The sequence below is a fragment of the Diabrotica undecimpunctata genome, chromosome 1, assembly GCF_040954645.1.
Source record: "Diabrotica undecimpunctata isolate CICGRU chromosome 1, icDiaUnde3, whole genome shotgun sequence".
Lineage (NCBI taxonomy): Eukaryota > Metazoa > Arthropoda > Insecta > Coleoptera > Chrysomelidae > Diabrotica > Diabrotica undecimpunctata.
Genome location: NC_092803.1, coordinates 173,003,352 through 173,016,863, shown reverse-complemented (window position 1 = coordinate 173,016,863; position 13,512 = coordinate 173,003,352). Strand labels below are relative to the sequence as shown.

Genomic DNA, 13,512 nt, shown 5'->3' with positions numbered 1-13,512 from the left:
AAAATGAATTCCTTAATAATAAATAGGCAATATCTAGAACAAAGGGCCTTTAGAAATAAATGTACGGTTTATTTCTACCGGAAATCACTACAAATCGATAATAAGGATATTGTATTTCTGAACAAGAAACTTAAACAAGAAAACAGAAAATAGTTACGAAGAATATAAACGACAAAGAAAGGTGGTGAAAGAAATGGTGCTGAAGAAGAAGAAGGAAGCCTGGGATGAGTTTGGAATGAACATGGAGGCAGATAGTCGGGGTAACCAAAAATTGTTTTACACGGCACTAAAGACGCTAAGAAAAGGTAAAGAAACAACGATGAAAGAGGTGAAACCTAAAGACGGCACGCTGATTATCAGACCAAATGAGATTATGAAAAGATGGAGACAATACAATAAAGGAGACCCAAGTTATTGTGAAAATTATAGAGGAATTAATCTACTCAGTATCGTCTCCAAAATATATGAAAGCATCCTAGAAAAGAAATTAAGACACATCGTTGAACCACATCTGGATGAAGTACAAAGTGGGTTTAGGAAGGGACACAGTACGCAAGACCATATATTTACGTTGAAAAAAATAATTGAGAAAGCTAGAATAAAGAACACAGAAATATATATGGCTTTTCTAGACATTGAGAAAGCATTTGACAGAGTGTACCAGGAAGCAATTTGGAAAAGTCTGCAAAATAGAAATATTGACCATCAACTAATAGGTCCTATCAAAAGTCTGTATCAAAATAACAAGAGTTATGTACGTAAGGATAACTTGGAATCAGAGATGTTTGCAATAAACGAGGGTCTAAGACAAGGAGGTGTTATGAGCCCCACACTGTTCATATTGATTATTGACGACATAATTAAGGAAACAAAAGCAAGTATACACAAAGTACATATCGGATATAGTAAACTACGACCGGTTGGTATAACTGAGTGTGCATTCGCAGATGATCTATGTTATGCGATTCCAACGAAAGGGACCCCCAGAAAAATATAGATAGCTGGAATAATGAGCTGGCAATTAGAAACATGAAGATTAATGTTGAGAAAACCAAGGTGATGCTAATAGCGAAAACTAACCGAAATGTTAACATAGAAAGTAACCAACAACTCATAAAACAAGTAGATGAATTCAAATACCTGGGATACGGAAAACCTGGGATGACGAAGTAGGGCAGATTTTGAAAAGTAGGGGAATGGAATGGTCAGAAGCTCAAAATAAGGCAAAAACCAAGAAAGAATGGACAAAATTCGTGCACAGAATAGAATTAAAAAAAAAACAAGAATTCTTGAGATGTAATATATATCTGTAACCTGTATTTGTATTTACCTCACACCTTAGGGTAGAGAGGTGTTCGATTATATATATATATATATATATATATATATATATATATATATATATATATATATATATATATATATATATATATATATATATATATATCTGAACAGACTATGCCTAATTAATAACCTAATTATAAAACAGCTATATATTTCGAAATTCAAACACCAAATAGACCAATATGAAATTAAATTGGATTTTGATGTAAGTATTTAAACCTTAATGTTGACACGGATTTCCCGAATCGGGATATTAATACTTAATACAATTCATTTTCTCATTATAAGGCACTATTTTCGTAAGAGATTTTCTAAGGTTCTTAAAAGATAGTAGGTAGGTATGTACTGTTTTTGAATTTGAAAATATATTTTTGCATCACCCTGTATTCTGAGTTTAACCAGCAGCAGTAAAAATTCTGTCATTTTCAAGAGCCGCCATGATAATATTTGATATTTGAAATCGGATTATCCTGTCATTTAATATTTAATTTAATTACAGTTAATGCTTGTTAATAAAAATTTAAACAAATACATGAAAACTATCTCTTGGGTCTTGGGTGTGACACGATCATGTCTTTATAAATATACGTGACGTAATTTTTCAGTTTACTACAATTTTGCATATATTCGTACGCCGTGTCATGCGACGGAAAAGTAGATCGCAGTATAAACAAAATTTCTTAACTAACATTAATGATAATGAAAACTAGATTTTATTATACTAGAAACTAATTTCCTAATAAAACTAATTAGTTACATCTTCTTAGAAGTATTATTCGATAAAATATTAGTTTATGAATATTATTTGACAGTGTCGCTACAGTCGCTTTCGATTGAATAGTTCTTCGGTGTTGCTCCGTTGTTCGTTTGTCGTTTCTGTTGTTTATGGTTTGTGGCCCATCCCAGTTCGCTGTGAATGTGTGTGCCGTTTCCATAATAAAGAACGATAAATTTATGGATAACATCTTTTTTTGATAAGGTATGTCCTCGCTGTTTATTGTTTTTGTATAGATAAAACCAAATTTAGCGGTATTTACAAATAATCTTATAACCTTAAACCAAAACAATAACATTTGAAGTAAAATGTATTAATGTTATTAATATATTTCCAGGGTATTTATTTCGTTTATTACAATTAAAGTTATAATAAATGTAGATTGTTAGTAATAAATTGGACCTAGTTATTGTTTGGAAGAAATTAAGTTTTCCAAACCATAGTATTCCCGTTAATTGATGGTTACAGGTTACAGGTATCCTTTATGCTTGTACCAAGTCTGCATACTTTTATAATATTAAACAAATCATTTCTTGAGTCACGGCAAATACGTAATTTTGGATTATTTTTTAAAATATTTTTAGTTTTTACTGCATTTTGATTACAAGTAGGTCAGGCATAAGATTTTCTACATGGTGATTCACTGCAAGCTGTCAATTCGTGAAAATGTCAACATCCTTTTAAATGCCCATACATTCTTTTACATAAAAATAACAGGTAAATAATTAATTTTTGCAGAAACCTAAATTTTATAAATTGCTAATTTTTTTTGGGAATTACCTGAATTTATAAACATTGATTTTGAATATATTTGGGTGTTGGCACCTAATAAATGTCAATTAGGGAATATGGGTCACTATAGAAAAATTAATAAACAAATTAAATATTTGTTTATTGCAGCATGCTTTAATATTCAGAATACAGTTTTTGTACAAACCTTATAGTTTTTATACAGACCCACTTATAAAAAAACTAATTCAGCCCATGTCCTTATATTTTTATGTCAAGGGTTTTGAATCCAGTAGCAATAGTCATTTATTTTAACTTTTGTTTAATTTCAAACATTTAATATATAAAGGCTTAGTTGCTCATAAATGTGACAAGTAAGCAAGAATAAATACTGTTTTTTATTCATTAATCTATTTAGATTGAGCTGTTTCTAGTAAGTGATTCAGAATTAGTATACATTTTTGGGCAGATTTTTTGTTTTTTATGTCTGAATCTGCAGTTCATCTCGTACTGACTGAGCAGGATTAGGTACTATCCCAATGAGTCATCAGTAGTGTAAAACTAACCTGTCTCACGAGGGTCTAAACTAAACTCAGCTCACATTCATTTCATGTCTATGGGTGAATTATCCAGTACTTGGCCAATTTGGCTTCACAAAGATAAGGATTTTCAAAGAATCAAAAAGTGACATCGTTATGAACTCTTGGCTGGCACAAGCTAGTTAGATTAGATTATGAGAGGTCGTTAAGGCCATGCGACCTCACCGAACTTCGACCTATAGAGATCTTTTTTGCATACCTTAATCGAGTTAAACTCTAGAAAGCCAATACTTCTGATGAAGTTGATTAGCTTCCTAGGTGACTTGTTTCCTATGTCAGAGGATGCCAGACTGACCTCTCCTAGGAATTTTAGTCGTTTGCAGAACAGTGCTACCCAGTTGCAACCAGTGAGAAGGCCAGTGACCATTTTGATATCTTTTTTACTCATTTCGGGAAGGCGGTTTGTTGCAGTAGGCGACATGTTTATGAGCCTTTTTGCTTGCCTTTGCCCTGGTGTGTTAGACCAATATGATCTTAGTTGATTGAGTTCCCAGGTACGGAGTTCCTTTCTGATGTGGCTTTTCGATAGTCCATAGAAGGGTTCCGGACCCTGGAATGGGGTATTAGCTCCTTCTTTTGCGCGGCTGTCAACTTCCTTATTTCCTGCAATTCCCTTGTGACCTTGCACCCACATCACAGTTAAATTGTTGCGTTCCGCCAGCTTCTTCTTATTAATTTTATTTATGTTTTGTTCAATATTTATATCTTTTAACATATATTTTTTCTTTTATTTTAATTATTGTGTAAGGATAATTATCTCCTCTCTCCTGTTGCTCACACAAAGCTTTCTTGGTGTATCCATTGTCATATTAGTAATTTAGCTGCTTAACTATTTATATCATTTGGAAAAAATCTGTTGTTTAAAGTAATGGTTATTTGATTTGTTCTACCAACTCTTTTTCATTTTTTGGTTAGGACCAAGCTTTTGTTAGTTGCTTTCTTGTTAGTTTATTTCTTTTTTTATCGATTTAAATTGCTACCTTGGTGTGCACCATTCTAGTCACTTCCCTTGTCAAGCTGTTAAAGAAAGTGACAACTTTCTGTAAACTTTTTATCTGTAAATTATGAAGTACCTTTCATTGCATTCATCATCATCATGGTGCTACAGCCCGTACAAGGCCTCAACCTTCTCAAGTTTTCTTGGCCATTCGGTTCTGTCCCTTGCTTCGATTTTCCAGTGAGCAACACAGATCTCAGCATCCAGTCTTACCCCGTCTATCCACCTCAGATTTGGTCTACCCCATCTTCTAATTTTCCTCTGGTTGCACTATTAGAATCTTTTTTATTATATTTGATTCCAGATTGCAGATAGTTTTGCTTGGTTATAGTGGTAATATCTTTTTCACCAAACTTATGTTATTATGTTATGTTGTAGATATTCTGCAGTTCAAAGTTATATCTATGCCTCCATATTCGTTCTCACAAACTGCTCTGAATATCTTGCGTAATACCTTTCTTTCAAACATCGATAGAGAGGATTCATCTATTTTGGTTATGGTCCATGCCTCTGATCCACACATGAGAAAGGGAACTATCAGTGTTCTGTACAGTTTTATATGAGTTTTTTGAGACAGACAGACTTTTTATTTCCCTTGATGTGTTATTATTGGGGTTAACCATTTGATTTCATTGCATTATACTTAATTACAGTTGTTACAGTTATCCCACTGATACTCATTCTTCAGAACTATATTTACTATATAACAGTGAGTGTTACAAGAAGGTGATGTTGATACTTGAGTAGTATAAGCTATTATTGGTGGTGCTTTCCTACTCCATTAATTCCCTTTCAGTGGCAATGAGGTTGTTTTAATCATAGATAATCAGTTTTGATTTTTTTATTTATATCGAATAGCAGATATCATATTAAATTGAAAAACAGAAATATATATTAGAATATTTATAAATAATTATAAGTATTACACATGTGTTGAAGTACTACATAGTAAAAATCACAAACATGTAAAAATCACAAACATCCTATGGAATAAAACTTTTCTTGAATATATAGTTTAGATATTTTGCAATTTGCTTATATTAAGTTAAAAAAGTTACTATAAAACTGTACTTACGATAACATCCATAATGAGGATAATTGCCCAATACATTTTTAGAATTATTATCTAATGAAACAGAACTGTGATTGTAGTCCATAGTGATGAAGAAATTACTCATGTTTTGAATGAACCATACTCTTAATTTAGAATTCTGTAATATTATTTATCAACTCTAATGATTCATATTATTGTTGCAAGTATATTTTTGATTGTGGTGAGGTTCTTACATAAGTAGTGTATATACTGACCAATAGCATTTATATTCCAGGAATTAGCTGGCTTTATGTTGGTATGCATATTTTTATTGGAATTCTAGTTAATTATACTGGAAAGTTCATTACTAAATAGTGTTTATTGCTTTTTAAATTACTAGTTTTGGTTGTCCAGTTTTATAACAGATTACTATAAAATTTTAAGTTTTTTTTCTTAATAAATATATTATCGGAGTAATGGAAGATTCATACAATTTTAGCTCTGGTTTGTCAACTTTATTAGGATTGCTTTAATATTTTAATGTATCATCTTATATGCTAATGAACTACCATAAATTCCTTTTTGATTTCCTCTAGAGTTTAATTTTTATGTCCTTATTCTTCATGTGTTGTCCCTGTTTGTAATTTTGGCTATCATTGCTATTTTGATCTTAGATGCAGCTGAAGTAGCAGAAATCACTCTTTTAAATTTGGCAGCCAAGACATCTTTCTTCTTCCTACAATTTTTCCCTGGATTATTTTTTGTAGAAGTTGATATTTATCTTTTTCGCATAACATGACCACAATATTGAAGTTTTCCACTTTTAATGGTCAACAGTAATTCTTTTTCTTTTTTTTCTCATTCTTTTAAGTACCTCTACATTTGATATTTTATCAGTCCAGGTTATTTTCAATATTTTTCTTATAAGACTCATGTTTCTATTATTCAACCACATAGAAGGATAGAATGAATATAACATTGTTAGCAAAAATATGTTCCCAGATAGTAATATTTCTGAACTCTTTCAATCTACTAATTGTTAATTTGGAGATTTATATTGTTAATATTTTGTGTCGGATTGTAAATTAAAACTCTCAAACTCTTTGTTCCTTAGCTTTATTTTAGATCCAATATTAATACATACTACTTAGACTTTGCACATTTCTACCATGTGCTTCGGCACCATAACCTATTGATCTTAACCTGTGTTTCTAATCATCTTCATTCTAATTCACTCAATTAGACAGAACATCACAAAAAGGATTAAATGAAGTATTACACTTATTTTTTACCATTTTTATCGGGAATAAGCCACAATTTTACTTTAAAATAAGTTTATTTTGACATTTTGATTTCCACTTCATTCTCAAAATAACACACAATATGTTTGGATAAAGACTTCCGAAATGAAAATGAAAACATCAAAATAAATTGATTTTAAAGTAAAATTATGACTTATTCCCAATAAAAATAATAAATTGTATTAATATGACACAATAAAATAGCTTCAGAACAAAATTAATGTTTCTTTGATGCAGCCATAAATATACTTAGTTTTACTTTTGTTGAGTGTTACGCCATATTTTTCGCTTATTTTTACTGTTTTTGTTAATAGTTTTTGTAAATCGTTGAGCTTTTTTGCTAATATTGTTAATCGGAATTCACTTTTATACCAATATTTTCGTTTCCAAGCACCTTCTTAATTATGTGTTTTTAGTATAAGTTAGATAGAGTTCGTGATATAATACAAGCTTAATTGACCCCTCCTTTTATGTTTATTTCTTTTGTTGATTTTTCTTTCCTTGAGTCTTTAACAAGTTGTGTAAGTTACTCATGTCTCACTTTGTCAAATGCTTTGTATCAATATTTGTAATCAACAAATATAATATTTGTACAAATTTGTAATCAATAAAACATACATAGGCATCTTGGTTTACATCTAAGCATCATTATGTCAATACAATGTATGCAAACAGTGCAGCTCTTGTTCTCATTTTCTGTCCATTTATATATAAATAGAATATCCAACAGAAACTTATGATATTAAGCGAATTTTATATGTTTTTCTGTCTTCTTGATTTTCCATGTACTGATTTTGTTCTTTGAGTCCCTAGTGATTCCCACCAATTGTCCTTCTTCCATTCTGGTAATTCATTCCACCATTTTTTTCTTTTTAATGTCCAGACATTGATTTCTTTCACTTTGATTTGTGTGTTATGCTTTTGCTTCTCTCCTTGTTACAAGTCTCTCCAGGTATTCTACCAAGTATCTTCTTTTCTGTTGTTTCTTTAAATACTAAATAAGCATTCACGGCTGCTGACCCTAACAGAAACTCCACTGCAACCTTCTTGTACCACTTAGTACATATACGTAAACAATGAGAATAGGCTTTGATTTGGTCTAAAAGATCGATAAACAATTTTGCTTCATTATAATCCACGACAGCTTCTGGTTTTTGAGTTTGACTTAGTATAGCATTTTCGATTAGTCCGAAGTGTTCCGATAAGATGAGTTTTTTTAGTTAACAGTTCAGTAGCCAAAGAAACACTTGTGTAATAATTATCCGTGTATTATAATTTGCGACCACAATTCAAAAGTCCTTCCATAAGATAAAGTACTTCATTGGCGGATGCATTTCCACCGTGGGCAGTATCGGTACCACAATTTGTATATCCACATTTACAGCATAATTTATACACTTTTTTACCAGACTTGTGTTTTTTGTTTTTGATATACTGTTTGAACTGAAAGCGTCCACGAAATAGAACTATGCTTTATATCTGAGTTGGCCTAAGTAGCACATTACAAATATCATGCCAGACTTGGCACCATATTTGACTTAAAATTAAAAAAAAATCGTAAGTTAATTATCAGTTAGAATATAAGTAGGAGGAAAAAATATAAAAATGTCTATAAATTATCTGTAGTTGCTTTTAAAATTTTTCATTTAAATGTTCGATTTGTTCACACCTTTGTAAGTTTTAATTTTGTATATTTTGGAGTCCATGTTGTAGGTTCGCAAATTTTCTAAGCATTTCTAGTCACGCAAGTGCTCTCCATTCCTACAATATCGGATTTATGTATATAGAGCAATTTTTTATGGCAGCAGCATTAACGCGACGTAATTTATTATTTTTTCTAAAAAAAAAGTTATTAAAACAACTGGAGAAAGATCGTCATTAATTTAATGTGTATAAATAATGACAAGAAATATTATTTCAACGCCCAAGGTGATATTTTCACTTACAGTAAGTTATAGTAAAAGTAAACTTATCAGAGTAATATATTAGAATGCCATTAACATTCCAAAAACGTTTAAAAACCAATAATCATCTTGATCTACTATTAGTAAAACTAATGGCCTATTCATATATCAGTTTTAAGTTAGAAAGAAAATAGAAATTGTTAATAGATAGATTTATTTACAAATTGACCGGAAAAATTATTTTAATTATCGGTAAAGAATACTTAATCGGTTTGCAATGTTTTTCACTTCTTTTCAAGTAACTTTTGTGTCAAGGTGGTTTTCTGTCAAATTCTTCATTTAATAAACTGTCAAAGGACCTATTTTGACATGTTTTTCGTGAACTGTATATAGACCAGGGCGGAATTGATTTGAGGTGGATGTGAGAGGTGGCATTCGGATTTTTATCCTTGCTCTCAAATATGTCGGGAACATTAATTAAATAATTAAAATATTTAAAAATTACTAAAAACATCGATTTTTTGTATTTTCCTTGCTTATACCTTTAAAACAATTTATTTTGGAGCAAACTCGTAATGAAATAAAATCGTGGCAATTAAATTTTCTATAAGATACGGCTGGTTAAAAATGTTTTAATTCATTACCGTTGCTGCAAAATAGCAATTAATACAAAAAAAGAGGGGGGAGAAAGTCTTTTCTTATTTAACGTTTTTCAACCACTTAGGTTACACTTAGGACCTTCATAATTCGTCTAGAAAATCTCAATCATTAAGATCGATTGAGCAGATTTCGCATAATTTTGCCAATTTGTCAATTTTTTTACTTATAAAAACCGACTTCACCTATCTAACGTACGTAAGTTTAGTATTCCTACCCCACCAAATATCGGTGCGTCGTAGAAAAAAATATTTCAAATAAAAAATCTGACTGAAACAATTTTGAACAAAAAAGTTTATTACCCTTTTTTTTGTGTAAAGTAAACCGTTCTTTCAGAAATATCGCTTGAAGCGACGCGACTACGCGTGCGAAATCAACTTTAAAGAAAATTTGTAGCAATTCGACGGTAAAAATTTGATATTTTTTGATCGGAGTGTCCTATCGACAAAAATCCACAATTATCTTTATAAAGACCATATTATGGATTTTGATAACATTAAAATTTTATGTAGTGAAAGTAATAAATTTAAAAGGACTTTTTTGGAAATGGTTTGTATTAGCAAAAATGATAAGAGTTTAAACAAAAGATCTGAAATTCAAAATTTAAGCAAAATTTATAATTATATTCTTTCTTTATGATTTATATATAAAACTTGTAAAATGTCATATTTAATTCTCCATATATCTGTCACATTCTTTCAGACATCTGTCAAGGGCGAATAAATCTTCTTCTTTTTGTTACTAAACAAAAAAGAATGTTTAAACGAAGTTTTACTTTTGGCAATATAATTGTCAAAAATAAAAAATTTATGTTGGCATTTATGACATTGAGGCTATTTGTAATTGGTTGCTATTTGAACTTATTTATAAATTCAATTATTCTTATATTAAAAAAATGTTTTCAAAATTATAAAAAATTTTTCAGAGAAACATTTATTAGATAAAAACATTTTTATTAAATATTTTGAACATGTAAGCAGTGATTTTTACTTACCAAACTAATTTTTATTTGGTAAGTTAACAAAAATTGTTTTTTCTTTTTAGTTCAACCTTGTAAGTATTTTGTCTTTTTTAGCTCTTGATAATAATTGTAAACACAATTGAAAGCTCGAGAATAAAAAAATAGTTAACCAATAGCCCTATTATTGACTCCAACCCATCCAAAACAGTTATATATTTGTTCCAAACGAGTCACAAGTACTTCTTTTTTCTTATATATATATATATATATATATATATATATATATATATATATATATATATATATATATATGTCTGTTTCATAGATTACAACAAGGCTTTCGATAAAGTCTGCCACAAAGAGCTAATGGACGTCCTCAAAGCAAAACAATTACAATACAATGACCTTCGAATTATAACAAATTCATATTATAAACAGCAGGCACACATACACATTAATGAATACATATCAGAAGAGTTCGAAATTAAAAGAGGAGTGCGACAGGGGTGTGTATTGTCACCACTACTATTCAATGCATACTCTGAAGAAATTATGAAAATAGCTCTTGAGGGAGAAAGAGCAGGAATAAAAGTCAATGGAACACCAATTAACAACATTAGATATGCGGACGATACTATCATAATAGCAGACAACCTCCAGGACCTCCAAAAGCTAATGAACAAGATAGTTGAGTATGGAGAAGAATATGGATTATCAATAAACATCAAGATAACTAAATTTATGAGGATATCAAAAACCCAAAATATTGATGTGACAATTAAGGGTAAAACTTTAGAATAAGTTGAAAACTACAATTATCTTGGCACAATAATTAATCACACAAACGATTACTCCAAAGAAATCAAAGTTCGAATAGAGAAAGCACGAACAAACTTCAATAAAATGAGAAAGATACTTTGTGTAAGAGAACTGAGATTAGACACGAGAGTTAGGCTAGCAAGGTGTTATATTTTCTCGACTCTGTTTTACGGGATAGAAGCATGGACGCTTAAAGCTTCGACTACTAAAAAGTTGGAAGCATTTGAACTGTGGGTGTATAGAAGAATCCTGAAGATGTCATGGGCCGAGCATGTAACAAACAACGAAGTCATGAGAGGAGTCAACAAAAGAATGGAAATATTGGAAACCATCAAGACACGAAAGCTGCAATGCCTGGCTTCTGTTATGCGTAATGAAAGATACAATATACTTTAATTAATTATACAAGGGAAAATCCAGGGCAAGAGAAGTATAGGAAGGAGAAGAATCTCATGGTTGCGTAACTTGAGGGAATGGTACGGATGCACATGAATCGAACTATTCAGAGCGGCAGCATCTAAGATCAGAATAGCCATGATGATTGCCTACCTTCGTCGCTGAGATGGCTTTTAAAGAAGATACAAGATAGAAGAAAAGGCTTGGGAAGAAAAAGGAAATATTGGCTGAGTAATATCAAAATTTGAACTAACCTCAGTGTAGAACAAATATTTCACGTTGCAAAAGATAGGAAAAAGTTTAGAGAAACGATCGCCACCTTTCGTTAGAAGACGCGCGACGCGATTTTGAACGCGTAAAATCAATTTCGATTCAGTCGCGACGGCCGCTCTCCCGTCAATTTTTTGACGGATGGACTACTTTTAATTGACATTTTAACCAACTTATAGTTATGTGTAGCTAATGTAAATTTGTACCCAATTAGTGCTTTGTATATTAAAGGTTTTATTTAAAAACAGATCTCAGAACCTTTTACTTTTATTGTAAATCACAGTCAACTTTGACCAATCATGACTCCGGAACTAATAAACCGATCATTTTATTTTATTTTTCCTTTCTTTTGAAGCTGCTTCAAAGCACTTTTAATATCCGTTTTGAAAATTAAAATCGATCAACAAGTAATGAAGTTATTCAAATTGTTTATGAGCCTAAAATTTAAACGATTTAAAAAAAAAATTCCTTAGGCTCTTCTAATCGACGGATTTTAATTTTTTTAAAATGGGTTTGAAATATTGAATGTTCTTCTACATGTAAAAAAAATCAAGTATCCATAAGTTTTAGTTTTTGACCTACAGAATTTGGAAAGTTATTCATTTAAAAAAAAATTAGATTACAAAAATTATATTAAAAAAACTATTAAATCGATTTTAATGAAATTTTGCGTGATAATTAAACATATTAAAGAGTTTTATTTCTCGGAATATAAAGGTCCTAAGATTAAATTTAGTACGGGAAATAAATTCTCAAAAAAAACCTTTTAACTGTTTTTTGCGTTTTTAGGTATTTTTACAATAATAATAATAATTCTTAAGATTTGAAACTAGCATTATCTTATGTAAAATTTAAATGCATTATTATTTCTAAAATTATTCTAAAACCAGTAGTTTTCGAGATATATGCGAAAAAAGAAGGAAAAATATCGAATTTTTGGAATTTTTTTCATATTTTGTTTAATTTAATAAAAAGTTAAGACACATTTTACAACTCACACATAGTGAAGTTATCATTTGTAGTGATATTTTGGAGCGATTTATGCAAAAAACTGCGTTTATATGCTACACACCCAACTTAAAACAGATACTGCCTGGACTATTATTGATTTTGATCTATTGTAATCTGATCTTATTTTTTACAACTGTTTATAATCTGAAAGTTAAAATATAATCGTTTGTTTTTAATATCGTATTAGCTTCTAATATAAAATTGAATACTATTTTTATTCACTTTGAAGTTTTCACGTATATACATAATTTAGATCGCTATAAAACAGAAGAACTATTGAATACGTGCAGCATTACTACATTTTACGAGGCCGTTATTAGGATAGCACCCACGTATAATCAGCAAACTGAAAATTTCAAAGCTGAACTTAAGTTTTGTGCGATCAGCATTGCATCACAAAATGTGAATTCATGAATTCATTATACACAGAATTCTCTCATAATAACCGCTCATTTATTCATTACCGTCTATTTATAGACTTATAGTATATTTTTTAAGGATTTGTATATATACATATTATAATATTCCTTCTTCAAAATTTAGCTAGATTTTTAATAATACAAGATAACTATTAGTTGGTTAGTTAGGTCGTTTACCTCACCCTATTTATAACAGCCTGTTAATTAATTCCACTGGAAGGAACTCGGTTTATCTCATCAACAAAACAGGTAAAGATTATTTTTAAATATCCTTTAATAAAAAATGAACCACTCTGC

The 13,512-nt window shown here is 30.2% G+C and overlaps 1 protein-coding gene across 4 annotated transcripts in view; it reads left to right on the top strand.

Annotated features, from left to right (window-relative positions):
* The first annotated feature begins 2,153 nt into the window (after positions 1-2,153).
* cora (erythrocyte membrane protein band 4.1 like coracle) overlaps positions 2,154-13,512 on the top strand; it is a 90,847-nt gene continuing 79,488 nt past the window's right edge. For 3 of the 4 annotated variants that reach the window (XM_072520583.1, XM_072520585.1, XM_072520584.1), the window contains exon 1: positions 2,154-2,323. The gene's annotated coding sequence lies outside the window, so the exon portion shown is untranslated. The remainder of the gene's footprint in view (positions 2,324-13,512) is intronic. The other variant, XM_072520582.1, reaches the window with a different exon arrangement.